This window comes from Drosophila albomicans, chromosome 3 (genome assembly GCF_009650485.2).
Source record: "Drosophila albomicans strain 15112-1751.03 chromosome 3, ASM965048v2, whole genome shotgun sequence".
In the NCBI taxonomy this organism is placed as follows: Eukaryota; Metazoa; Arthropoda; class Insecta; order Diptera; family Drosophilidae; genus Drosophila; species Drosophila albomicans.
This window is the reverse complement of record NC_047629.2, coordinates 42503067-42528148: the sequence shown is the minus strand read 5'-3', so window position 1 is coordinate 42528148 and position 25082 is coordinate 42503067. Positions and strand designations below refer to the sequence as shown.

The following is a 25082-nucleotide window of genomic DNA, read 5'->3' as shown; positions in this document are numbered from 1 at the left end:
GTAATTTAAAGTTCACATTTCCATATCACAAAAATTCAATATCACAATTTTCATATACATATAACAAATGTTTAATAGTAGCTGAGTTATTACTTTAAACATAATCATAACTATTACTCGTATGGTAGGTAATTTCGGAACTTTTTACCTTATCTCATAAATAAGTCTTACAATTTACAATACATTAAATTATTTAGCAGAAGTAATTCTTATAATTCTCGAATACTTCTTCCTTGATTTAAATTCTTTCTTCGTATATTCAGCTATTTTGCCAGAGAATTTCTAATAATTATAAAATATTATTCTACTACTTCTTCCCTATTTAAATCTTCTTTTAAATCAGCCACTTGATGTGGTATTTCGTTGGCCAACCAAGATCAGTTACTACTTTGAACACAATTATACTTATTATGATCAACAGCTTTGGGACTTATTAGCTTATTTCAAAGGTATGTTTTACGATTTGATATATGATATTTTAAATTATTTAAATATATTTCTTCCACTTCTTTAATTTAAAATTCATCTAAATCAATTAGCCTTAATTTAAATTATTTTCGAAAAGTATTTCTAATAATTATGAGATTTTCTACTCTTCCAATATAATAATTATTAAATATTATTCTACCACTTCTTCCTTTATTCAATCTCAGTCTGAATCAATTAAAATAAGACCACCCTGACTGCTGCTTTCCCAGCAGTCACTTGATGTGGCATTTTTTCTGGCCAACCTTTCGCTACTTTAGCCAACTTTCAACTTGCAAATTGAGCCACTCGAAGGCCTTTCAATTTCAACTCGGAATTGAACTGTTTATTTGTCAAAAGTAAGGAAAGGAGACAGCAGCAGGGCGTGGCTGTCCATTAACAATCCTGGGGCCAATTCGAAAGGTGTCCTAAACTTGTGGCTGCCTCTTGCCGCATGCCTCTTGCCTCTCTTTTTGCAATGGCGGCGCCTGTGGCAATCACAAATTTGCACTAAAAAATATATATATTTTTTTTTTTTGGCACAAAATATTATGCCGCATTGTTAATGCTAATGATCCATTGTTGTTATTTTTTCTGTTGCTTTAATCTCTTACTCAGCGTTCATAATTCATATTCATATTCGAATTTTATATTCATTGCAATCTTCACATTTCTATTCGAAGTTTGGATTTCTTTTTTTTCATGCTTTTGGTATTTTGCTTGTCTTTCTCCTGGTTCGCAACTTGTTTTGATTTTTGTGCTGTGCAATGATTATTTGTATCTTTTGTTATTGTGGCAGCTGTTCATGCAACCAACCAAGCTGCGAACCTCCCCCCGCCCCTCTTGCAACCCGCTCATTACCACAACTATTTCAGATTGGGCTAAATGACTGTGTTAGCGCAAATTTTTGTTGTGTTCGACGACGACGACGATGACGACGACGTTAAAGGCCAAAATGAAAACGCAATTCACACACACATACACTCACACACACACACTCGCACACACTTTGGCGCAAATTGAGCCGCAGTCGACGTCTCAGTCGCTTTTGCGTTTTGTTTACAAAGCAACAGCAGCAAAACTGTTTTTCAGGTCAAATTTGTTTACATTCCGCTTGGAAACTGGGTCATTGTGAGCGTGTGCAACAGAGACAGCAACACCGAAAGAGAGCGAGTGAGAGAGAGAGAGAGAGAGAGACACAACTGAGGCAGAAATTGTTAAGCGATTGTTGCTGCCGCCGTCGCAGCTTGAAATCGGCAACAACACGACGGCAACATGCGGCATGCCACCAGCAGCGACAACAGCAACAACAACAACAACTGGCAGCAACAAAAGATAATAACAACGAAACAGCAACAGCAACAGAAAATACGAGTACAACACGAAAACTGCAAAGTGCGAAAGCCTTCAGATACCCTTGGCCCATAAAACAGGTAAAAACAAAAACGATTCTCTCAATTGTGGAACTAAGTGCAAGACAAAAAGACAATGTCCGACGACGTCTAATATCTAAATGCAATAAATGAGCACTTAAATTGTAAACAAATTGGCAAAAAGATTAATAATAAAAGTGTGCAAAAAATTGTGTAAATAATTGCAACAAATATGAACACAATAAATATTCATTAAAAATTATTATTACCCTAAGTGAATAAATTGTTGCATTTAATTCCACATTACTTCACTATAATATAACATATATATTTACAAATTCAAATTAAAATGCAGCAGGCAGCATTTTGTTCCGTAAATTAAATTTAGTATTTAATACCAGATTTAATATAATTAATAAAAAATGTATGTAATTAAATAAAAAACTATTTTATTTTCACCATAATATTTTTCACAAAATGATGTTAAAAATGTTCAGAATATATTTGAAAATTGTATTTGATTAAACACATTTTTAAATTCAATATACATTTTATGTTGAAAATTTTGAAGATGGAAATAGAGAAATACAAATATGAATATATTATATAACTTTGTTTTTTAGCCATTACTTCAAGAAATAGCGCCAATATATTTTTATATTTACTTAAAAAAAATAGGAATTATTAAATTTTAATTTTACTGCCCTTAACTTACGAAAAAACGTTTTTATTTATTTTTGATTCAAAACTAAAACAATTTAAAAAAAAAAGTAAAAAGAAAATAATATAATATAATAACAATATATAATATATTCTCTTAAGTGGATGGAATGGAACAGTATATTTTTGGCAATTCAGACCCCCACATTCTCCCAGAGCTCTGAAGAGGCTTGCTTTAGATTGTAATCAAAATCAGAGCTCGCGAATAACTGTTTCTCGTTGTCTGCAAATACTATAAGTATCTTTTTTGGGTTCTATTGATGCTGATTCGGATTAGGGTTCGATTCAACTGGATGATGCTTGTCCGGGAAGAACTATAAATAAACAAAATAAAATATTTCAAAAAAATATTTACAAAAATGTTCACAACCGACATACTTGAGAAATTGAGGGGCATTTTAGTTAAATATTTTATTTGAACTGACTCCGAGCTCTGTACTCTCTAGACTATACAATCGTCTAGATAACCTTACTAAGATTATGTTTGCAAAGGAATCTGAGTTATTTTACAATATTATTTAAACTTCATATCGAGTTTTCATTTAGATCTAGATTCAATGACAACTCGAAATGAAGCTTAAATAATAATGTACAATAACTCAGATACCTTTGGAATAATTACCTCAATAATTTGGAAGAAACGAAATCATACTCCAGATGCAGGGCACCATCAGGGCGGCTTTCGCAGCCGCTGGCCTGAATTCCGACACTTACACCGATCCGAGAGAGCTGAAAGAGTTTGCAATCGCCATCATAGCCGAAATGCTGAATTATAGTGTAACACCAGTTCGACGGAAGTAAGAAACGAATAGTAATCTTCAGTACATTCTTCTAATCGACGATTAATTTCGACAGTTTCTCGTTGTCTGCAAATAAGCGTCTTTTCCCGACTCTGTACGAAAAAACTCAATGAGCAACTGATTTATGGGTTCTCTTGATGCTCATAGTCATTTATGACAGCAGCAACATCTTCAGTTCATCCTTCTTATGGGCGACTATTATCTTTAGTCATTCGATTCGGATTCCGATTAGAGTTCGATTCAATTGGTTGATGTTTGTCCGGGAAGAACTATAAATAAAAAAATAAAATATTTAAAAAAAAATATTTACAAAAATGTTTACAATCGACATACTTGAGAAATTGAGGAGCATTTTACTTAAGTAGTTTTATTTGAACTGACTCTGAGCTCTGCACTCTCTAGACTATACATCTATGTTAGTCTATACAATCGGCTAGATAACCTTACTAAGATTATGTTTGCAAAGGTATCTGAGTTATTTTTCAATATTATTTAAACTTCATATCGAGTTGTCATTTAGATCTAGATTCAATGACAACTCGAAATGAACTTTAAGTTAGTTAAAACTTAAATAGTTCGTTTTGTCAAGGAATAGAGCGATAATTCATCAGCATTTTAATATATTTATACTTGCTACCCATGGAGAAGGAGGGTATTATAACTCTGTACTATGATATAGTGATAATAGTACATAGATATAAATTTTTTAGTATATTAATTTGGTATATTTTAGTAAAAACTTTGTGTAGGAATATTATATTGATAATAGCTTGTTGATAAACGAAATACAGTCAGCGGTATATCTTAGTATTTTTTAGTATATTAATTGTATTTATAATAGCTGATTGTTATAATAAAGCCTGCGTTAAAATTTAGTATTTTTAAGTTTATTAATTTTATTAGTAAAAATATATTGATTTACCAAAAATATAGCTTATGGTGTGCTTTAGTATTTTTCAGTATAATAATTCGGTATACTTGAAAAATAATACCGCACTATTTTGCTTTTAATTCAAAATGGGTAGCGAGTATCTTAAGGTCGCTTCTGTAATTGTTTTAATCTGCATTTTAAACTCTTTTTTTCTAAACATTAAAATTAATAACAAATGAAATAAATTATAAAATAAATCGAGTGAAAATAAATTCATTTAGATCAAACAAATTAAAAATTTGATAACATTAATTTTTAGTCTAAAGTTGAAGCTTCTTACCTGTGCAATATACCTTTAAACATTAGAGCATAACAAGTTGCAAGAGTCTCTGCTGTTGGTCTCTGATCTCTGGCAATATCTCTGAGTGTGTGTGTGTGTGTGTTTTGGCTTGGCTGTATTTGGGAATTTCCGCTGAGAACGTCGTCAATTGCAGCAGTTGCAACATGAAACAACAACAGCTGCAACGTCACTCGCCCCCTTTCTGCCCCCCCTCATGCCACACAGCACTTTGTCTCTGTCTCTGTCTCTCTCTCATTCTCTTTATCTCTATCAGTGTTTGTGTGTGCAATTTGAAAGCTATTTGTGTCAATGACAAATGATTCGAATTTATCGAAAAGTTGCAATTTGCCAAATGGCCGCAAAGCTGCTGCTGCCCAGGTGCAACAGAGAGAGAGAGAGAGATAGAGAGAGAGCAGCAGCAGAGAGAGAGAGAGAGAGAGCGAGACTGAGATCGTTGGTAGTAGGCCGAGTGAGCGAGACCCACTGAGGCGGATCTGGCCAGGCAGCCTTGAATGGAATGCGAACAAATGACGGATTACACAGCAAGCTGTTTGCTAGTTGTTGTTGCTGTTGATGTTGCCCCACTGGGCAGTTACCTCCCCTTCCGCTGCACCTCTCAGTGCAACAACACTTCACTTAGTCAGTGTCTAGAGTTTAGTTTCTGTTTCTGTTTCAGTTTCGGTTTCATTCGCAGTTGCAAAGCACTTCGTGGATGTCGCCGTCTGACATTATTTTGTTGTTTTTGATTGCCAGCTGACAGACGGAAGGTGGACGAGGCGGGGCACTTACAGCTATAGGAGATAGAGGAACTAAGAGGGAGGGGCAAGGAGGCTAAGACAACGATGATTGTCCGGTTTTGCGCCTGTCAAATTGTCAGACAACACATAAAAATGCCTAAAAAACAATTTATAAAGCTGATTAAATGCAACTTTGCAACTCTCATAATATATCGCGTATACGCCATGTAGTACTAGCTAGCAAACTAGCATGAATGACAAGACGCTTTCTATATATGGGCGGTTAGCATATCAATTGCCCAGTCCTAATATGCAACATTTGTTGTTGTTAGCTCATTTATTTGTGTTTAATAATTAACAAAATGAAAACAATGACAGCACATCAAATTTGATGCAATGCCATTTTTCAATGGAGCGTTTTTGACACCAAATCAATAACGAGTAATTGTCAGAAATGCTGGTTAATAAATGCAATTATTATTTTCTTTTGGCAATATTAATGACTTTTCGCAGTGACAACAATTAATAACAAAATTATGGATAATGTGCATAAACAAGCGTTTGCTTTGCAATTATTTTAAATTGTTGTTTGGTTAGTCTTAAAACATTAAGAACGATTTCTGCGCACATTCGTGACTATTCACAATGAATTTAGTAATTAATGCAATAGATCAAGAATGTACGATATGCTGATTAAATATGATAATTAATGATTTTAAGACTATAAGTTATCAAAAATACTATACTCTTCTTAAGAATACTTTATTATTCATAATAAATTCCATGGAATCAATAATATAAATTATATTCTTTGTTGCTTATACTAAATTATTTTAGTTCTCTTAAGAAGTTTGTTTTGTGGAATGTAATGAATGAAAATAATTTACATTATTTATTGTATAGCAAACGTTATTTATTATAAGTAATGAAATATTTTGACTAAGAAGACTTCTCCGATGTATTTTTGGTAATGTCTATCGTTATGAATTAAAAAATAATAGGAATAATATTAGGAAAGTAACTTATAAATAAATTGTTGAAAATATTCTATTATTCACAACAAATTTTATAATGATCATAACTACTAAGAAAACGCTTATAAAATATAATAATCAAACTTTAAAATGTACAAAGTCTTTGTGAAATTTATACATCATAACATTATTTTGTTATCCATAAATTTGTAACTACTGCAAGATTCTAAATATTCTGATTAAATATTACAAAATATATTACTTAGCTATTCTTGCAGATATTTGGCTTTTTCTAATTATAAATTCATATGGATTGAAATTCATAAATAAAATAAATACATATTAAAATAAATTGTTTTAATTCGTTTAGGAAGTAAAAATGCACTTTCCAAAGTATTTGCACAAGTATTAATAAAAAAAACGTTATATTTTACTTATAATTGAAGACAACACATAACAACATTAAAATATTCGTTGATAAATTATAATAACATCTATTTTTTCTCTAACGAAAATAAAATATATTTCGTGTCATATTTAACGTATTGCAATACATTAAAATTGATTCTATAATTTCCCAAATAAATATCGAATCTAATAATATTTACATTAGTTCTTTTCTTCCCCTAAAACTTTTCCAATTATTGCGCAACTTAAAATGAGGTTTCTATTATTAGTCGAGAACAACATTATGAATAATTATTGTCGCTTATTTATAGTAGAATCCATAAATATTTCCATAAATGTTTGATGGCCTTTTTGGCCTGTAATTCCTGGACTCTTGCAAATAGTATATGTATGTATATTTTTGTGACTTGTTTTACTTTTCGGTTTCATTCCCGTTCCAAATGACGCGTAACCTTGGGGGCAGCCAATGCATGGCTCGCTATTACCTTGTGCCTTTATAAGTAGGTATGCCACTCACACAATTCCAACATTAATCATGTCAAAGCAAAGCTCTGCTTCCCCATTCCTCACTCCCACACTTGGCTCCACTTCGTATGCATGCTGCTTCTACATTATTAATGATTGCAACATCAACAATCATCGGCCATGGCTAATTTTTTGCAATTGCTCGCAAAATTTTATTAATTTCCCTAACTGCGACCTCTCACTTTGCTTCACTCTAAGAATAACATCATCTCTTCCCCTCCCCATCCGTCTCTGAAGAATTTCGTCATTAGCTTTGCTCCATGGCGAGTCACACCGCGCTCGAGTGGCCAACTCAGTTGTGCATCCAAGTCTGACCCAAATAGTTGTGTTCCTCAGCGCGTTCAGCTCCTCAGCTGTTTTTGGCTTCCACCTTCCTGCCTTCCTGCTGTCAGTTCGCTTTTGGGGGGCTCTTCAGGTGGCGTCGCATCAATCTTCAAGCTGCGTGCTTGACTGATGCGACACGAGGCGCAAAAATGTTCTAGACACTCGCCCCTCGTTCCACGTTCACTCTAAGCAGGCGACGACATGCAACAGTTGACACCCACCCCTCCTCCATAATCCCCAATCCAAAGTGACACTAACGCAACGCGCACCCCTCCCAAGCTCACGTGATCTATTTTTGTATAATTAGCATGTGATGCAGCAACAAATCCGGGAGCATAACATCCAAATTAGTAATACTCCCTGTCGAGGCGGTAAACGAAAATAGACGAGCGAAGTGGCAGCCAAGTAGAACTCACGATGTCTGCAATGCTGACGTCGTTGTTAATGCTCCATTTATACCCTGTAAAAGTGGAGTACAAAGCGGGTTGTCCACACTTGTCATGGTGTAAAATGAATGTTTTGGCTTTTAAGTTGTATTACCTCAAATAATTATGCAAAATTATAACTCTGAGCAGTAGTATATTAACGTATTGATTGATAATAGTATATCGATATAATAAATATTGCAGTTTGTATATTTTAGTATTCGTTTCAGTACATTAATTACATTGATAATAGTATATTGATATACCAAATATGATCTTCGGTATATTTTGGAATTTTTCAGTATATTAATTATACTGATAATAGTATAGTAATATATCGAACTTATCCTTCGGTATATTTTAGCACTTTTCAGTATATGAATTATGTTTATTACAGTATATTAATATACCAAGTATACCCATTAATATATATTTGTATTTCTTAGTATATTAATTTGATATATTTTAGGAATAACTTTAAGTCTCCTGCAGAAGATGTAGTATAATAGTATACCAAATATAGCCACCGGTATATTTTAGTATTCTTAATTATGCTATATATAATGATAACAGTAGATTAAAATACCAAATATTATATTCATTTAACAAATATAGCTTTCGGTATATCTAAATATTTCTTGAGCAATAATATACTAAAATATAACAGGCAAAATGGGTAGTATATTAATTTAGTATATTAAATATTTAAGTTTTCTGTAGTATATTTCGTTGGTATACTTTAAGAACAATACGGCACTGTGCTGCTTTTATTTAAAATGGTTAGCAAGTATCTTAAAATTGAGCTCTCGCGACTATAACTTTCTTACTTGTCTATAGTTTTCTAGGGTATCTCTCTTGTTGTCCACCCCTTACTTGAATCTCCTTAGTTAATGCTTGCTCTTTGGACCCGTGTCTAGAAATTTCATTTGGCAAATTGAATTTGGCCAACCTGCCTTTTGCCGTTGCCATTGCCTTTGCCTTTTTTTGGGGCCTGCCAACTTAACAACTTGGCCTAAATCCAAATGCGACACTGGTTTGGGGCGTGGCGCGTAAGGCAAAAAGTAAACTAGTCAACAAGGGCGATAGCAAGCGACAAACTAAGGGCAAAATCTGCTGCCGCATAATGTGATAATAAAAATCTTTTATTTGCCATTGTCCTCGTCCTCTCGTCCTCGTCTCCTGCGCTCATTTGTGCTTGTGGATGTGGCATCAAAAAAGCCATGCTGCAGCTTAGTGGCAAGTCTCTCAGCCTCTGCCTCAGACTCTATATCATTCTACTTCCCCCTCTGCTGGCTTCGCCCATTTGTCAGCTGCCCCTGCCGCTTGCCACATAAATCTTATCAACGTACAGTTTTTCACATTTGACGCACACACAACACACTCAACACATACATCGTGCCACACACTCGGGCGCCTAATTCTAAGCTCCCCGAACTCAACTTTAACTTTAACTCCATCTTCAGCAGCTTCAGCATCAGCTTCAGCTTCAGCTCCATTTCCATGCCTCAGTTTTAGCAGTAATTCGTCGCGTGCCTCAATTTTCTTGTATGTATTTTTCACTTAACGCAACGCACGTAGTCAGCTTAGAGTCCTCATTCCCCATCCCCCTCAGTCTTTCTCATCCTGTGCGCTGTCATCGCTTAACTCCAGCAGCAAGCAACTTTCCATGCGACATGTGGCAAACTGGCAAATTGAAGGGTGACTTATGGCCACAGAGCATTGTCAGAATAGAGTTGTCATCGAGCAACTCCAATTGCAGCATTTTTCCCTTTTCTATTCTAGTTTTTTGGCACATCGATTTGCTTTTTTGACCAGCCAGCTGCCCTGTCATTGGGTTATCCACTCACGTTCAGTTCAGGACACAAGTTCAAAAAGTGCAGAAACGGAACGAGTTCTAAGCGAATTTGCTGTAATTTTTATGTGGAACTAAGTACAAATGAGGGCAAAGTCGATTGTTTGGCAAATGTATTATTAATCAACCCGGAAAGCTATCCATCCATCCATCGATATGCTCAGTCTCATTCTTGGCTATATTTATCCCTGTGCTTAAAGTCGAGTAACAGCATTTCGAATTGATTTATAAATATTTAAATATTTTGTATTTGTTTTAAACAAATCCCAGCTAAGCCCAAGCATCTCTAATGAGCATTCGCATTCTAATAATAATCATTCACTTAATCCATACACCCCAAAACATATACACACACACACTCAAACGAACACGCACACTAACTTTTACGAGTGTTGCCCAGATTATGGACCTATTTGGGTACTACATAAGTATCGCTTGTTTACTTTGCCGCACATTAAATTTAAGAATAATTCACAAAAAAAAAGTTTTCCCCAAACGTAAAGTTTATTTTTACGAGTATACCCTGTAACTACTTAGCGTGGGAGGGTGAACCTGGCAGAGAAATTAAAGATATTATTTAACTTCAATTTAATTTATTGTAAATCAATTGACAGAATTTGAATTTAATTTCTGTTTAAAATACTAAGTATTTTTCTGAGCAATTTTAATTATATTTTTACTATTACAAGTACAGAAAAAACACTTAAAAATATAATTGAAATTGCGCGGAAAAAAATATTTAGTATTTTAAAGATACTTCAAAATATGTTTAAACATGTACAGAAAAATACTGAGTATTTTAAAAATTCCTAAAAATATATTTGAAATGGTAAAGAAAAATATTTAAAAAATGCTTGGAAATATATTTAAAATAATTCAGAAAAATAGTTAGTATAAAAGTATACTTAAAACAAATTTAAACTAGTACAGAATAGTACTTAGTATTCAAAAAATACTTAAAAATATATTTAAAAACGTATTTCGGTATTTTTAAAATACCTAAAGTATATTTGAAAAGTGCAGAAAAAATACTCAATCTTTTAAAAATACTTAAGAATATGTTTTAAATAGTACAACAAAAAATACTTAGTATTTAAAAAATACTTACACATACATTTGATATATTTTCTACTATTTCCACATACAGAATTCACTTATTTTGTATTTATTATTATTAATCAGTCATAAATTTATCATTTTTAAAAGAGACAACAGAAACTAATAACTGTGTAAAGAGGCATTTTTTTGTCATCTCATTTTTGTGTCCCCACAAACATTTGTAGGGCATCTCTTAGTCGTTAATCTCACCGCCAAATCGTTTGAGTGTTATTTATATGCCTTTAATATTTTGCCTCATAAATACGCAACAAAGTTTGTGTTCGGCTTATCCGCGTGATTAGCTAAAAATACAAGGTACACGCCGTTTGGTACTGCCAAACCAATCACATCCGCCTCCCCCATTCATCTCAACCTCATCCCGAAGACCATCTTTCTCCTGCTGTCTCTTATGCAAACGCGTCTTGATGATGTCCAAGAGCGAAGGCCACAGCAACAATAGGCACAACAACAACAATAAAAATAACAACAAAGGCAAATACCAGCCAAACAAAAAAAAAAAAGAAAAATGAAACAGAGAAAAGGAAAATAAAATGAAAACATTCAAAAGGCTTTCGCATTTCCGGCGCCAGCTAAAAATATGTTGACGTCTTTTGAGCGACTGCTGCAACAACAGAAACAGAAAAGACAGCAGCAAAAAGAACATCAACAAAACGAGGCACAATCAAATTTAGACTTTGTACGAATATTTCAAAAATCATTAAGAAATGTAGATCACCGTATACAAGTACTTTGGCTAATTGTTTGCAAATACTAAACAAAGAGACAGACTAAACATGTTTTTTTACTAATTAGTCACAAATTAGGCAGGAGAAAACTTTGCGTATTATTTACAAAACACTTGATGTGAGAACTTTGTGTCAATTAAAATATTAAAGTAATGCTGCGAACACAGTAAAATAAATTCAATCAAAATAAAAAAAAATTAAGCAAGATATGATAAAAAATAAAAATTATTTTCTTTTTTTTCATTTTTGAATTAAAAAAAAAAACAAACAAACAAAATCAAATTCAACATGAAATAACATCATGTAAAATAATTAAACTTGCAACTAAGAAAATAAATTCAATCGAAATAAGAAATGAAGATAAAGTAAAGTCAAATATAATAAAGATTTTCTTTTTTATTTCATTAATCTTTTTATTATTAAAAAACAAAAACAATCTAAAATAAAATTAAATTATTTAAAATAAAATAACTTTAAATCTAATAGAAGTAATTTATGCCACATCAAATGTAAAGCAAGTTATATTTTTGGCATTTTAGGAAGATTTTAAGATCATGTAGAAAACAAAGCAAGTTAAAAATAAATTAATAATGCTAAAATAAGATGCTTTTTTATAGACATTTAAGATCATGTATTAGGTCTATATTATAATATGAATATCCATATTTCTCTTAATACTGTAAAATAAAGAATTTGGAATCTAATAAAGTATTTGTTTTTTTTTTATTGGTATTTTATTATATAGACTTTAAAAGTTTATTACTTTCGTGATAAGTATTGTTTTGTTAATAAAAAAAAAAGATTTATTGTCATATTAAAGATGATTAGTCATGAAATTTAAATTGATCATATTGAATCATCATATTTTTGTGGTCACAATCTTTTGGTTTTTCAGATGCATTGAATCATTTAAGATATTTTTATAAAAATCAAAATATTATGCAGATTAGAAATATGTTTTCTACACAGAAAGAACAAATCTAAATTGAAGATTATAATCTTGAGTTTCAAGATAAGGAAGTCTAGATATTTTGTAGATTTTCAATCTTGATTTCAGATTAAAGCTTCTTGGCTTAATTTTGCCTTCAAACAAATTTGATTCAAGATTTTATATCTTATTTTAGCATGTTTTTTTTCTGTGTAACACTAAAAACTATTATATGATACAAATTTTACTCAGACTTTTAAAATGGTATTTTCGTATATTAAAAACTATTCAATGACTCAAAGTCTACGTATTTTGTTGAACAGGTATTTTGTAGTCATGTCAGTTCAAATATCTAAACTATTTGTTTAAAATCTATCCAGATGACTTAGGCCTAATGCTTTAGACAATTGATGTTTGTTCTATGCTCTAAGATTATTCTTCTGCTTTGCCTTTATGCAACCACAAATATTGTTTTCGCGACACTGTCTGAGTGCCGAGTGGGGCAGACGGTGGTTTTTTTCTCATTTTTTTTTTTTTTTTAGTGGCAACAGCGTGGCATCAGCGTGGCAGCAGCGTGGCTGACTGGCTGATGGTGGTGGCAACATCATAAAAAATAGTCCAATGCTGTTCTATTCTGTGTTCTGTTGTGCGTCATTGTTGGCCTAAATCTCAACAACAACAGTCGAAGCAGAAGCAACAGCAAGAGAAGCAGAAGCAGAAGCAGAAACAGAAGCGAAAGCAAAAGCTGAAGCAAAAAGCCTTCGTCGGGGCATCACAACTAATTGACTTTGTATGCGAGGTTTTTGTGGCAAAAACCGGGGGAGGCAACAAACGTGACTTCTTTGCGACGATAGATGGGGGTGGCACACTACAAGAGGGAGGAGGGGCATGGAGGAGGGGGATGGTAGCAGGGGACAGGGGATGTATTCCATTGCTGTTGCTGTCGTCGTCGTCATCGCTGTTGTCGCCTCAACAAAATGAGTGATTGTTGGCAGCGCGTGAGCAAAATATTCATAAGATTTCACAAGGGCCCCCCAAAAAAACACACACACACACACACACACAACACAACACAACACAACACTCACCCAACTCACACACGCATACACATCATAACACATCACAAGAACTCATAATTCACACTCATTCCTATACTCATTCTGCTATTCACAATTACAGCAAGTCGTCTCTTTAATGTCGCCTTGAATTTTAAACTTTTACTTTTACTTTCATTCCCGGAACTTGACCTTTCAAATTAGTGTCTATCAAATTGAGCAAAAACAAAGAAAATACTTTAGAGAGACGAGATTTTCTTTAAACTTTGTTTGGCATTCTGGGAAATTTAGCTTTCAAAATAATGTCAAATTGAGCAAAAACAATAAAAAAGCTTTAGAGAAACTATTGTCAAAATATTGTTTAAATTTTGATTGAAACACATCACAAGAACTCATATTCACAATTATTCAAATCTTTTCTATAAAAATTTAACACTTTAACTTTTACTTTCAATCCCGGAACTTGACCTTTCAAAATAATGTATATCAAACTTTCGTCTAAATATTCTTTAAACTTTGATCAGCAAGTCGTCTCTTTAATGTTGCTTTAAATGTTACACTTTTAATTTTAATTTCATTCTCAGAACTTTGCCTTTCAAGTTAATATCTATAAAATTGAGGAAAAAACAAGAAAAGGTTTTGGATAGACTCTTATCACAATATTCTTTAAACTCTGATTGGCAAACGATTTAAAAACATCACAAAATCTCATAATTCACACTCATTCCTATATTATTCATTAATGTTGCTTTAAATTTTACTCTGTTACTTTCAGTTTTATTCCCAGAACTTGACCTTTCAAATTGCGGAAATCCAATGAAAAGGCTTCGTGAGACTCTTGTCTAAATATTCTTTAAACTTTGATTGGCAAACGATTTAAAATACATCACAAGAACTCGCAATTCACACTCATTCCTATGCTATTCACAATAACAGCAAAATGTTTCTTTAATGTAGCTTTAAATTTTACACTTTTACTTTCATTCCCAGAACTTGACCTTTCGAAATTGAGGAGATGCAACGAAAAGGCTTTCGGAGAAACTCTTGTCAAAATATTCTTTAAACTTTGTTTGACTAACAATTTTGAAATTCTTGGAAATATTATCCTCAACTCATCGTGTGGATTATGTTTGTCTAAAACTTTTACTTGGGCATCAAACTATACTCAGTATTGGGCCACAACACACACATGACCTTTCTCTGACGATTTCAAGCTATCAGATGGCGAAATAGTTTCTGGCGTCAATCCGCCCACCTACGTTTGAGTGTATGGCCAAATTTAGCCTTGTTATTTTAGCAAAGCTTTTTGCATATCTGCAGTCACATGGCCGGAACTTAATGACGAACAACAACGAAATGGCACAAAAACAAATCAACATCAACATCAACAACAAAGCACAACTAAAAAATTCCCCTGCTAATATTTTGCGAATTTAGTTCGACTTTTCGTGACGTTTGTCGCGAATTCTTTTTTGTTTGATGGATTGTTTTTTTCACCATGAAATACGTTCATTGAAATTGTATTCACATTTGTTGAGTGTTGAGTCATTTGGGCTCTTGGCCAGCAAGCAAATCAGTCAAAATGCAATCGTTGTCATTTCTGTTTTCGAAGCTCTTCTGACAATCACAATGGACTTATGAATGGCCACTGGCTACTGAATGAAATAATTGCACATCAGTCGCATAGGATGACATCATGACACATCATCTCTGCAGGCTATGATATAATCGTTCTTTCTTCATAGATCATTGGGTATTTGCGTGCTCAAGTGATTCGCAGAAGAGCCTCAAGCTGTGTCTGATATCAAGGGGAACGTGGATGGTATTATGTATTTAAAATAGTTGTCGAAAGCTGTGAATGATATCGAGTGGAACGTTATAGGAAATGTAGTTGAACAAAAAATTAATTAACAAATTTTTAAACAGAACTGATTATTGTCAAAGAATTTGAATCGGATATAAAAGTACAGTGATATAGTTCTCAGCAGTTTTGAATAATGAAAGTTATTTGGAATAGTTCTAAAATAGAAGTTCTTATAAATTCTTAACTTGCAGAAAACTTGTTGAGTTCTATGTAAAAAATTTTGAAAATTAAGATTTCTGTGGAGTAAAATTCTAGAAGAAATGTATATCTAAACTTGTAAGGAAAAGGAAGAAATTTATTCATTATTTAAAATAAGATAGCTCTGAATATTGCAATAGTATTTCAATTCATTGGAATATAAATATAATGAGCTACGATCTAAGGTTTGTCAAGTCTAAGTTGATTTATTTATAAATGCTATTGGAGATATGAAGACTAATGTAAATGTTTAAAAGAATATCGAACAATTAGAATTGAAATTATTAAATTTGCAATAGACTTACCATTAATAAACATAATTGGATGGAATCTTTCATCTTGAATCTTTCAAAAGAAATCTTTTTAAAATGATTAAGCTATAAGTTTCTCAATTTCTTATTAAATTGAACTTTCTAGAGAAAAGAGTTTATGTTTAGCAATAAAAGTAAGTCAAAAATATTGCAAAATATTTCAAGTAAACTATGCAGAACACAACAGAAAACTTTAAAGACTAAATGACGCAATTTGAAGCAAAATCTTTTTAAGCATTTTCTGTGGAACTTTCTTCCGGAATGTCGCAGCGGGAAATCCCTTGTCGACTTTCTCCAATGTCCCAACAAAAAGATAAAAGAATGCTGTATATGTTACAAATAACTGTGAGTATTTGTTCACAAGCTTGCCACACTTGCCACTTGCCGCATTCCTGAACTACAAGCCAAAAGATCAGAGACGAAATATTGCGCAGATCTCAAAACTCTCTTTTGCATGACTACAATTGTTGCTGTTGTTGTCGTTAGTTGTATTTGTTTCTCTACTGTTGTTGTTGTTGTTGTTCCATTGAGTCGACTGACTTATTAAAGTGGAATGCGGAAGTCAATCATGTTGCTGTCGTTGTTGTGGGCAACATTGTTGCTGGCGTGCGCTAAGTGCAACATTCCAACAATGAAAAGCCAAACTACAAATGGCCAAACTGCAACATTGTAGTTGTCGATGTTGTTGTTGTCGTTGTCGATGTTGTTGTTGCTGCTGCAACTTAACAAACACGCCAAAGTGCAATCAATTCTTTGCCACACTCTTCGGCTGCAGTCGGAGCCCATCAACAGTTTGTTTAGCGTTGTTGTTGTTGTTGTTGCCCGTTGCAAGTCACCCGTTGCACGTTGCTAGTTGGCTGCCTTACTAGTTGCTTGTTGCTCGTTGCCGCTTTCGACATTTATTGCTGCAAATGAGTTATAACGAAGCTGCCGCAACAAGCTGTGCTAATTGGCTGGCCCAGCACAGCAGCAGCCCACCAACTAACCATCTTTGCTAACCATAAGCCAACTCAGTTTTCCTTTTCAACAATCACAACTCTGGCAACAGCAACAACAACTTAACACGCGACAGCAGCAACAACAATAGCAACAGGACAGGTGCAACTTAAGGAGGCGCTGCTTTGACTTTTATCCTTGTGCCACGTTGAGTCTCGAGGCTCGTTCGCTCTCTCTCTCAACTTCATAATTGCCAAATGCGTCGGCAGCTGCAGCAGCTACAGCAACAACAATAAAGTGGAGAACAAAAGCAGCAGCAGCAACAACATCGACAGCAGCTGCAGACGTCAAGGTAGCGGCTGCCACACCTGCCACGTGTTGCATCAAAGAAACAACAACAGCTGGCAACTGCTGACTGACTGTTGATTGCCAGTTCTCCCCAAAAAACAAAACACAAAAAGAGACGAAGTTGAACGCAGTTCACAGTTCTCGAGTTCAATGCATCCCTTTTTTTGATGTTGCTGTTGTTGTTGTGTGGCAGCAACAGCCAAATTACATGGCTGCAACCTGGCCAATGTTTACTTCCACTTACTTCCACTTTATTTGCGCTGACAAGCAGCAGCAGTAGTCGAATTACAATGCAGTTGAAGCAGGCTAAAATACCCTGTTAAAAGTGGAGAAAGGAAGTTAAAGTAAAAGTTGAAAGAGAATGTTTTTAATAGTAAAATTTTAAGCATTACTTTTAGAATATGAAAAATATATAAAATAATAATGAAATTCTAAACTTTAATCATCCTTTCTAAAGTCCATCACACCCCATTTTCACTTCACCCTTACAGCGTATAATGAGCATTTGCTGCTTGGGTTTATCTCGCTTCGATTTGTCTTCAAATAACAACAAAATTTCGCGCACCTGCCGCAGCTTAATGCTGTTTGCCGTTTGCTGTTGTCCTTCCTTTGAGTCCTTGCTGCTGTCGTTGTTGCACTCGCGGTGGTCGCTTCGCATGCATCTGTCTACCTGAAGACATAATGCATAATGTCCAGACTCGAGTCGCTGCAGCTGTAATTTGTAATTATGTATGCAACGGCATGAGGCCGACAGAAATTGGCATTTGAGGCACTCGCCTGTTGCTGCTAATGGAAAGGATAACAACCAAGAGATCTCCTGTCAAAGGCTAAGCCTGAAATACACACACAAATCTGGGTGTGTTTGCCCAGCTTAAGTGCACACTCACTCAGTTTTGTGTGTGTTTGCGGGAATTGCAAAAAGAAAACTATCTCAGCGGGTGATGGAAAGGTACTCAGCTACTTTCCCGCTGAGCAGATGTGGCAAGGATCGCAGCTACAATTGTTCACTAATCCAACTAAATACTGTTCAGACTGTGGGAAAGAAAGTGTTTGACAGAGTTGAAATATCTATCTGTGAAGATGTATGTTAGAACAGTTTAATCAGCATAGTCCAAAACAAGAAATTTTAAGTCTGGGGAAAATATTTTTTAAAAAGAATATTTCAAGATATTTCTACAGGTAAGATGTTAAATATATCGCAAATTAAAATACCTTTCTTAAAAGATTATTTTATATTTAATATAAGGAAATAACTCATCGAAAGTGTAACTACATATAAATTAGCAGAAGATAAGAGTTTAATCTAAGAACTCTTTGCATATATGAATATAGAAGATTGGGAAATAAATTATCAATTAAAGATATTTATAAAAGAAAGACAATATACATATATATTAGGTTGCATTTCTTAAATCATTCTTTAATATATGTATAGTAAAGCCAAAAATCAAGAAAGATTGGGGAAATAATTTTTAAATTCCATATTTTATATGGATATATTTAATATGTTATTAGAATAAAGACATTATATAAGTGAAGATAATATATAATAATAGTAAGATATCGTATACAATAAGGAAACACTGCATTACGTCAGATAATTAAGCAATCCGGAAATCAAACTCTTTGAAATGATTAGAAGATTAAATAAGATATAATATTATAGATATTGATTGATTATTGAAAGTCAGTTAAATAATAGTTTAACAATTTAATTTTGTGGCTCATACATACATTGTTAAAACAAAGGTACTTTAGTCAAATTATTGTCGTTAAGTATCTTAGGTCAATCAAAGTGTAAACCAAAAAATTTAATTGTTGAACGATAATTTAACAGCCTTTCAATAATCAATCATATTCACTGTAGAGATAAAAGTATCTGCACCTTGAGATAAAGTATCTGCCCCAAAATAATACAAACCAAGATCAACAATCTTTTTGTTAAACATCCGCATAAATCAAATCATTTTATTTTTGTCTTTTATTGAAAGATTAAATGATGAATATGAGCCATAAATAGCCGAGTTAATAATAGATAATACACATAAAATTAATCTACGCATTTCAAGATCATGCGACTTCTTTTTTTTAGAGCAGAACGATAGAAGTGAGAAAAAAGATTTGCTCTTAAAATATAATATAAGGAATTGAGTTGCTGTCAAAGATCAGTTATGCGAACAACGTGCACTTAATAGATCTAATTATAGAACTGATGTGATTGATTGCCACGATAATAATAACAATCATAGGAATAGGAATTAGAATCGGAATCAGAATCAGAATCGCAATCACACGTAATATATCGGAATAGAGACAGTTGAATGAACTTTGGAAACAAATTGCCCATATTTATAGCCTACTCTCTGAGTGGATGAATAAACACTCGCTCGTATATTTCGGTCAATTAAAAACTGATCATTGCCAATTACGAGAGGGAGATATGGAGTGTGCGAAAGAGATGGAGGCACTGAGAGTTAAGGGAAGCCAATTGTGCTGCCAACTTGTTTTGATTATACCCGGTACCCATAGGATAGAAGGGTATTATAAGTTTGTGCCGGTAGCAAATGTGTATAACAGGTAGTAAGAAACATCTCCGATTCTATAAAGTACATATATTCTTGATCAGCGGCGATAGACACATATCCGTCTGTCTGTCTGTCTGTCTGTCCGTCCGTCTGTATGAATACCTAGATCTCAGAAACTATAAGAGATAGAGCTATAATTTTTTTTCGACAGCATTTGTTATGTTTGCACGCAGATCAAGTTTGTTTCAAATTTTTTCCACGCCCACTTCCGCCTTCTCTAATCGACAAGAATCAAATAAAAAACGTAATTTAAAAACTATATTTAAGAATTTTGGTACAGATAATAATAACTATAGTAATTATGATTCCTGAAAATTGTATTGTGATAAGATAAAAACTATGAAAGGTATTAAAGAATTTTCTTGGATGCGTAAAAACGCATACTGGTATATTTTACATTCTTTGGTATATTTTGCATCTAGTACTATAGAAATATACCAAATATATCATTTAGCACATTTTTAACATTTTTTATATACTATTCTGGTATAATTTAGTATTTTTGGTATATTATTTTGGTATATTTTAGTATTTTGTGGTATATTATTTTGGTATATTTTAAAATGAATACCGCTCTGTTTTGCTCTTATTCAAAATGAGTATCGGGTATCTCACAGTCGATACCACTCGACTATAGCTTTCTTTCTTGTTTTTATTTTTTTGTTGGCATTCAGAAATTGTTTACATCAATTGATTTTTTTTTACTCACTGCCTAAAATGTTATTTTGGTTTTTTGCTCTGCAGCTGCAGCCAAGGAGTGAGGCAGGTGAGAATCCGAGAGTGAGAGGGAGTGAGAGGGGACGATGACAGCGCACTGAGTGCTGTTTGTTGTGGCACTCTATCTCTCTCTGTCTCTTTCTTTTTTTAACGCGACTGTTTTGCGACTCATTTTGTGTGTGTGGTGACTCATTGAGGTCGTGTGCGAATTTTTGGAATTGCTTTTATTTATTTATGCATTTGTTTTTGTATTTGCGCTGAATGTAAATTTACTTATTTATTGCGCCGAGGCGACAATAACAAATAAACTCATCGTTTCGCAATTCGCAGAAGCAGCAACCGCAATTCGAACACACGTCAAAACAACAACAACAACAACAACAAAAATCCCCCGCACAATGTGAAAACTGCAAAATACTGCGACAACAAAATCATTTTTTTACACAAAAATATTGTGTTGTTTATTGTTGGTCTGCGACGATTTTCGCAGTTCGATCTTTGAAATTTTCGCGCCCCACAAAAAAAAATGAAAAAAAAAAACACAACTAACAACAAAAGAAATGTCAAATTCCGTCGAGTCATGATCCCACCAACCTGCCCCCAAAAAGATCATATTCATGAGTCTCTATTATGATTCGTTTGTTTTCGGGTATTTCGATCGCGTTAATTACGTGTGTAAAAACTATTGGGCAAACAACTTGATTAGCGTCAGCCTGTGAATTGACAGAGTTCGAAAATGACTCGCTTACGATGAGTATGTTAAAGTTTCCAATTGCGGCACGCGCAACAAAATCAAAATAAAACGAGTCAACTGACTTTGGTTTTCCACGAATTTCTGTACTACATTGTATAGATTTCGCGATTGCTGCGCGTTTTTAACGTGACTATTTCGCGATTGTTTCATGATTATTGCCTACAGCGATTGTTTCGCGATCCTTCCACAATTGCCCACGTGATTATCGCCCGATCATTCCGCAATCATTCCCCTTTCCTGTTTATGTCGATTCTTAGTTGCTTTGGTTGTGAATCTGGTATAATTTGTATAGAATGTTATATTTTATATGTAACAGTATATTAGTATACCAAAATTAAGCCCTTGGTATCTATTTGTACTTTCTGATAAATAAGTATGGTATATTATTTGAATGTAATAATGATATTTATTTACAAAATAAAACATTTAATATAACAGTTTGCTAAACATATACAAAGTTAAGCGGTTGGTATATTTTAGTATACTTGGTGTCTTAGTTTGGTACATATTAGTATTGTTGGTATCTTAGTTTTGTATATTTTAGTTATTTTCATCATAGTATCATATGGTATATATGAGTACTTTTCGATATATTTATTTGAATGTAATAATGATATGCATATACCAAATAATGCTTTGGTATATTTTAGCATCGTCGCTATCTCAGTTTAGTATTTTTTAATATTGTTGTATCTTAGCTTGGTATATATAAGTGTCTTTCGGTATATTAGATTAATATAATTTGAATGTATTAATAATACGCATATACCAAATAAAGCTTTTGGTATATTTTAGTATTTTTTGCATCTTAGTTTGGCATATTTTTGGAATAGTACCAAATGAAGATCTTCATATATTTTAGTATTTTTACTGTTGGTATCTTAGTTTGGTATATTTGAATATTTTTGTATCTTAGTTTGGTATATATTAGTATTTTTGGTATATAAATTTGTTATATTTTGAGTGTAATAATGATACGCATATACCAAATAAAGCTTTTGGTATATTTTAGTATTTTTGGTTTCTTAGTTTGGTATATTTTTGGAATATACAAAACCCTACTGTTTTATCGAGCACACTTGATTATAACTTTCTCACTTATTTTTTATGTAGTCAACTGATTTCGCAATTTCAGGTTGGTTTTTACTCATGGGAACTCCAATGTGACTTCGCAGACAGCGTCATTCTCCTAATCAGTTAAACCAACCAAATAAACTGCGAAATATGAAGCTCCATCTATTTTTATCACACTGAGGCAATTGCCAGACGTGTTAGCAAACAAAAACCACCCACAAAAATAGAGTTAACCTTTCGCCAAAAAAGAAAAAAACAACAAACATTCTACATTCGTAACTTCCATTTTCATTTCGTATCTATTTTCGAGATAGACACAAAGTGCGAAATCAAACGCCTTCAATCAATCAATTCACGGGGGGTGTCATAGATCCGGCAGACAAACTACTGCTTTGATTGCACAAATGGAACTAGTCACGAGCTATGCTACAACATACTATCTGACAACTAAGTGTCATTTGACTAGGCCAGAAATAGAATGTGGTCATAAGTTTCCAACTCACTCGAGAAATTAATCATGCAAATAAATGTGGCAGTTGTACAAAACTCGACAGTGGACCAAGACCACTTATAGATACCTTACTTTTTTCAGTGTTGTTTACTATTAGCGAAAGTAATTTTTTTTTAAACCACAATTCCTTAAATAGAATATCTAGAATAAGAATTTGGGTGTTGTTTCTTGGTATAAAAAAATTGCTTTAATAAAAAAGTTTCTATTTAAATTTGATTTGTTTGACAGCTAAAATAAAATTTTAAATAAAAATGAAATGAGAATAAATGGTCATGAAACATAAATTATTTCTTTAGTAAGTCGACTTACAGATTTTTGATTTTAAATTGTAAATTTATACCAAATTGTTTCGATTATTTTACTAACAAGTTTTTATTTATTTTATTTTCCATTTGCAATTTTTATTTATTTACCATTTTTCTTAATGTAGACCTACGAATTATAAGATTTCGCTATACGAAATTTTTATCTAAATTTGAATTGGTTACCATTTAGTTCAAAACATGTTATTCTATTAACAAGTTGATTTTATATTTCTATTAATTTTATATTTCTAATTTTAATTTATTTACTATTTTGTTTAGAATACGTAATTATCAAATTGACCTACTAATTATTGTTTTACATTATTATTTACTATTTCAACAAGATTATTTTATTAGCAAACTTGTTCTACTAACTATAGATTTTATATTTAAAAATATTGTTCATTTACTTTTTTGTTTAGATTATTTCATTAGCAAATTCTTCTGCTAATTAATAATTTCACATTTTTAAGTGAGACTTATTAAATTTTTTTTTTAAGAATATTTAATTTGCCAATTGATCATACATATATCTATAATTTCCATTTTTTTACTAGTTTGTTTTGAGTTAGAGTTCCAGTTGACTAGATCGATACTTCAGTTATGTCATTAGCCAAGTTTTAGTTACTAATTGTTGCCTATGTATTTATCCAATTTACAATCTATGTTTGCACCATTCAAAGTTGTAAATCATTTGGCAATAAAAACATGCAAACAACTTTTTTTCTAATTTTAGCTCGTAGTAATAAAATAAATAATAACAATACTTCCCGTATCTCTTTTTATAGCTTTATCTTAAAAAAAAATAATATAATTTATCAGCACGTCAATGTTTACAGTCCAGGGATAAGTTTAAAGTTCAACATCGATGCTGATTCAATAAAGAATCGCCACAGTTGAGAGTTAAGATCGAATATGCAATGTTCCACCTGATGAACTAACATTCTTTATCACTTTGTATGACTCACGAGCTGAGCTCACTTTACATGTGGACACATTTCTTGGAAGCAGAAGCGCAGAAGCAAAGTGCCAAGTCAAAGGCAAGTCAATAACCGCGATATATGCGATATAGCGTATATTACGCATACGACCGGTGGGACGCTCCCCCCATCTGAAACCATCTTTTCTATTACCATCTTTCTATTGCTCTCTTTGGAAATCTCGATTCTTTGGCGACACCTTTTGCGTAGTGTATAGTTTTTTACCTCATCCCACATTCCGCGCAATAACAAAAATTTCAATTTCTGGCACGTTCCCATAGATCGTAAGAATGCGGCGCAGAGAAAGAAAGAGATAGAGTTAAAGAGAGAAAGAGAGATAGAGATTCGAGCCCAGCTTGAACTGAACTCAACTCAACTCAACTCGTTGAAGATTATTGGCCCCAAAAAAAAAATAACAAAAACAAAAGCCAGAAACTGCGCAGTGCAAACTCTGGCAAATATTTCATCATTAGCTTGTTGGCGCTTTTCATTACAAAAAAAAGAACAAAAACAAAGCCAGCAACAAAAAAAAACAAGCAAACACAATTTAAATAAATTTCGCAAAATCAGCAACAGCAACAATCATCAGGGGGTTGCTCCAGCATTGAAGGAGGGGTGGAAGAGGGGGGTGAAGTGGGCTAAGCGGTTTGCTAGAACTTGCCAAAGTTCAATAAAACTTGAAGCGTTGTCGTACTCGTAGTTTTGCTTCTTCTGCTTCCACGTTTCTCTTCTCTTCTGCTTCTTGCTGTTTTGTTGTCTGTTTTGATATTTCAGTTCTTCAATTCAGTTGTTCGGTTTAAGTCGCAATAGCCCAGTTAAAATGGGAACAGGCCAGATAGACGAGACGAGAACTTGCCA

The 25082-nt window shown here is 33.2% G+C and overlaps 1 long non-coding RNA gene across 2 annotated transcripts; it reads right to left on the bottom strand.

Moving 5' to 3' along the window:
* Positions 1–2625: 2625 nt before the first annotated feature.
* On the bottom strand, positions 2626–3792 carry LOC127565491 (uncharacterized). Of its 2 annotated transcripts, XR_007954791.1 has the most exons (4): positions 3692–3792; positions 3181–3627; positions 2937–3030; positions 2626–2872 (listed from the first exon to the last, which is right to left on the bottom strand). It is a non-coding gene; the product is annotated as an uncharacterized LOC127565491 (long non-coding RNA). The 2 variants fall into 2 exon arrangements; XR_007954790.1 differs by lacking the exon at positions 2937–3030.
* Positions 3793–25082: the final 21290 nt, after the last annotated feature.